We start from the raw sequence: 5149 nt of genomic DNA on the forward strand, positions 1-5149 counted from the left end.
ACAAAATGTGCATAATAGTGCGAAATATTATTAGTTCTTTATAAATTTACATGCGTTTTTTGAGAAATCGGAAATAGCGTAAAGTAGTACTTCCGGTCAACGGAAATTACTCAAAATTTGACAGAAGTTAAAGATCTAGATCCTGTACTTACTTTTTAAATTTCAGTTATCTATCTAAAATAGTACCAAAGTTATAGGCTTTTGAAAAATTCAAAGTAGAAAAAGTACCACTTCCGGTTATTTGAAATCGCTTAAAATTTGTTACAGATCTACGATTTTGATAAAATATTTATATATGAAATTTCATCAACCTAGCTGTAACGGTACTCTTGTTATCGTGTTTACACACAGACAGACAGACACACACACACACAGACATACGGACAAGATTGCAAAATTATGTTTTTCCGTATCAGAGATTTTTTTTTTGCACGATTACAAGACTTTCTCTATACTTCGTATATACGAGAAAGTAAAAACTAATGTGGAAGGAAAGTAGAATAAGTTTCACTTCCATTTTCCAAAAATCGCTAAATAGTGGACACAGAACAACACATTTGATATAATACTTATATACGAAATGTTGTCAACCTCGTTGAAAATGTGGTCAATTTATCGAGTTCACAGACAGACATATACATACATACATACACACGCACAAACATGAATATAAATATGTATTATCAATAAAACTTATTTACTACAAACCTAACTTTCAAAGAAATAAAATTTAAAAAAAAATTCATTTAACTTTTTCAAAACAAAAATTGAATACATTTTATATTTCTAGTTGAAATATATTGTAAATGTCAAGTTTTCTATTTATTTTTAATTTTAATTTATACTTATATAATATGTAAATATGAATATATTTCATTAATGCAAAAACGAATATATTATCTGTAACAAATTATTTACTACAAAGCTAACTTACAATGATGTATGTCTTACAGAACACACGAGTAGTTTAAATGATGACCGTACATTGAATAGACATTTTATACATGCATGTTTTCTAATGTGGATGATTTCGATTGGCTGGTATTCACAACGCTAGTCTTTAAACAAAACAAAAATATAATACTAAGTTTTAAACTTTTAAAGAGTTTTCAGCAGATTAGTAATATTATATTTGCACATAAAGGTAATTAAAAACATGTAGATTATAAAATAATGCTCTAATCTAACAACCTGAACAGTTTTAGAGATTCGCCACATGAGCAATGAGTGGAGTTTATCATATTAAATCCAGGTTTCGAAATGAAAGAATACTATAAGGATTAAGTTAGATATATTTGGTTCCACCATTTGTGTTGGCAGAGGGCGCCTAATACATGGGCAACATCTGGCTCTTCTCATCTTACCAACCAGGCATTGTGCTTGGATTTCCTATCCGCAATCATCAACTGTTCGATAAGACTTCTGAGCCAAGTTTAGAATTTCATGATGGGTGCGCTTTGTAAAATGTATATAGATTTACATTTGATACGAAGCATTTAGTTTATTTTACTGTATTTTTGTAACCAGACACTCTGAAATATTCGATGGCAAATATAACAGAAAAATGAAACTGTAATATTATTTTACCTAAACAGAACAGTTAGACAATCTCAACATGCTTATCAACATGATTGTGCGCTCAGTCGCATAAACACAAATAAAATGCATATAAAACGTTTTAATAACAAGCTTTTATCGTGCAATAAAAAGAAGAAAATAAATTATTTTCTTTAAATTATATAATATTACACTATTATTTAAATAACTGTAAATAAAACTCTTTAACGATTCGAAGGAATTGATAAATGGTGCCAAGCGAAACAAACACCATTCATATAAGGTTGGAAAGCATAATTTAGAGAAACAATCTAACCGAACCAAACCTAAACTTACCTAAATTGACCTAACCTAACCTAATCTAACCTAACCTGACCTGACCTGACCTGACCTGACCTGACCTGACCTGACCTGACCTGACCTGACCTGACCTGACCTGACCTGAGCTGTGCTGAGCTGAGCTGAGCCGAGCTGAGCTGAGCTGACCTGACCTGCCCTGACCTGTCTGACCTAACCTGACCTGACCTGACCTTACGTGACCTGACGTGACTTGACGTGACCTAACCTGACCCTCACCTAACCTAACCTAACCTAACCTAACCTAACCTTACCTAACCTAACCTAACCTAACCTAACCTAACCTAACCTAACCTAACCTAACCTAACCTAACCTAACTTAACCTAACCTAACCTAACCTAACCTAACCTTACCTAACCTAACCTAACCTAACCTAACCTAACCTAACCTAACCTAACCTAACCTAACCTAACCTAACCTAACCTAACCTAACCTAACCTAACCTAACCTAACCTAACCTAACCTAACCTAACCTAACCTAACCTAACCTAACCTAACCTAACCTAACCTAACCTAACCTAGCCTAACCTAACCTAACCTAACCTAACCTAACCTAATTACCTAACCTAACCTAACCTAACCTAACCTAACCTAACCTAACCTAACCTAACCTAACCTAACCTAACCTAACCTAACCTAACCTAACCTAACCTAACCTAACCTAACCTAACCTAACCTAACCTAACCTAACCTAACCTAACCTAACCTAACCTAACCTAACCTAATTTGGCCTGATATCAGATCTAAGCCTGAACTTAAATGACTATGCTTAGCTTAACCGAGCTAATCTAAGCTAAGCTAAGCTAATCTAAGGTAACGTAATATAAGCTAAACAAATCTAGATCTCAATGGCATAGACCCGTATGTATTGAACTCCCCGCGGTCTTGCCAGGTATAGAGTGGTGAGACACGGGGTTCCATCACCCAATGGAAGGGAGGTAAAGCCTGGCGAGAAACGACGGACAACATCAACCAATTATAGCTTTTGTTACTAAGCCAGTTAGTCGGAATGTGTTGCATCCCTGTCTGCCCTGGTGGATGGCGAATTCTTCTGAGCCGATAATGATAGTGGAAAGATAGAGAACGCCCAGCAAACCGTATATGACCTCATGCACGTCAGATACACATCGTAGCAAGATTGATTCTTGGATGTCACAGCTACTTCACAGTCACGAAATCACATAAATTATATTGTTAAATGCTTATTATATTTAGACTAAGACTTTAACTCACACAAAAATCAAGGTTAGCTTATTATAAAAAAAAAAGAAGTGGTCGCGAAATTCCTGCAAAAATTGCATGAAAATTTAAATGGTTTTCAATTTTTTCAAGCTTTTATTTAACTCACTTCCTCTGTCCTCAGTCTGTCGTAAGTCGTCAGTCTAGATCGAAACGCCGGAGTGAAATTCGGACACTTCTACTTGACCATTACGGTTCACATTTGGCACGTGGGTCAAGACATGAAGACAATGCAATCTGAAATTAAATTGGACTTAATTGGATGCCTAATTATTTTTTTATGAATTAATTAAAATTTTGACCGAATAAGTAGGCATGTCTATCCAACCACACCACACGCGTCATCACGTTCAATAGCTGCGCCATCACGTTCAGTAGGCGCGCAATGGTTTTTAGTCATGTAACTCTATTGTAAATAAAACATGTAAAGTACTGAAAAAAAATCATAAAAAAACGTTTTAATAACAAGCTTGTATGTAATAATGCACTAAAAAGTAGAAAATAAATTATAGACTACTATTCGAATAACTATAAAGAAAAGCGTGGGTGTCTTCCTAAACATTAGTAATGGTATCCAATAGATACTAAAGTGACCCACGCTTTTCTTTATAGTTATATAAATTGTAGTCTCTAATTTATTTTCTACTTTTTAGTGCATTATTACGTATTACATAAAAGCTAGTTATTAAAACGTTTTTTATGAATTTTTTTAACAAGCTTTTTTTTAATTCACTTCCTCGTCAGTCTGTCGTCAGTCGCCAGTCTGTCTAGATCGAAACGCCGGAGTGAAAATTCGGACACTTCTACCTGACCGATACGATTCACATTTGTCACATGGGTCAAGACATGAAGACAATGCAATCTGAAATTAACTTTGACTTAATTGGATGCCTAATTAATTTTTTGTGAATTAATCAAAATTTGGACCGAATTAGTAGGCATGTCTTTCCAGCAACACTTCACGCGTCATCACGTTCAATAGCTGCGCCATCACGTTCAGTAGGCGCGCAATGGTTTTTAGTCATGTAACTCTATTGTAAATTAAACATGTAAAGTACTGAAAAAAAATCATAAAAAACGTTTTAATAACAAGCTTTTATGTAATAATGCACTAAAAAGTAGAAAATAAATTATAGACTACTATTCGAATAACTATAAAGAAAAGCGTGGGTGTCTTCCTAAACATTAGTAATGGTATCCAATAGATACTAAAGTGACCCACGCTTTTCTTTATAGTTATATAAATTGTAGTCTGTAATTTATTTTCTACTTTTTAGTGCATTATTACATATTACATAAAAGCTAGTTATTAAAACGTTTTTTATGAATTTTTTTAACAAGCTTTTTTTAAATTCACTTCCTCGTCAGTCTGTCGTCAGTCGCCAGTCTGTCTAGATCGAAACGCCGGAGTGAAAATTCGGACACTTCTACCTGACCGATACGATTCACATTTGTCACATGGGTCAAGACATGAAGACAATGCAATCTGAAATTAACTTTGACTTAATTGGATGCCTAATTAATTTTTTGTGAATTAATCAAAATTTGGACCGAATTAGTAGGCATGTCTTTCCAGCAACACTTCACGCGTCATCACGTTCAATAGCTGCGCCATCACGTTCAGTAGGCGCGCAATGGTTTTTAGTCATGTAACTCTATTGTAAATAAAACATGTAAAAATCTGAAAAAAAAAATTCACAAAAAAAACGTTTTAATAACAAACAAGTAGAAAATAAATTATAGAATACTATTAAAATAATTATAAAGAAAAGCGTGAGCCTCTTCCTTATCATTAGTAAAGGTTTCCAATCTATCTATATACTACTAAAACTCAACTTTGTTTACATGTTTGAATATCTCAACTTTGTTTACATGTTTGAATATTTATTATTTTGTCTGATTGCCTATTGTGAATGGTTCTACTCTATATGGAGAGCTGTAAAATAGTATGCAGGTAGAGAATAATTTTTTATTGCAGACAGACTGTAAATCACA

General features: G+C 33.7%; 1 long non-coding RNA gene across 1 annotated transcript in view; it reads right to left on the minus strand.

Moving 5' to 3' along the window:
- The window catches only part of LOC131930222 (uncharacterized), a 17024-nt gene extending 15999 nt beyond the window's left edge, over window positions 1-1025 (minus strand). The window contains exon 1 of the long non-coding RNA XR_009384098.1: window positions 935-1025. This is a non-coding gene — a long non-coding RNA (uncharacterized LOC131930222). The remainder of the gene's footprint in view (window positions 1-934) is intronic.
- Window positions 1026-5149: the final 4124 nt, after the last annotated feature.

This window comes from Physella acuta, unplaced genomic scaffold (genome assembly GCF_028476545.2).
Source record: "Physella acuta isolate Inbredline_101_S28 unplaced genomic scaffold, ASM2847654v3 ptg001742l, whole genome shotgun sequence".
Classification (NCBI taxonomy): Eukaryota; Metazoa; Mollusca; class Gastropoda; family Physidae; genus Physella; species Physella acuta.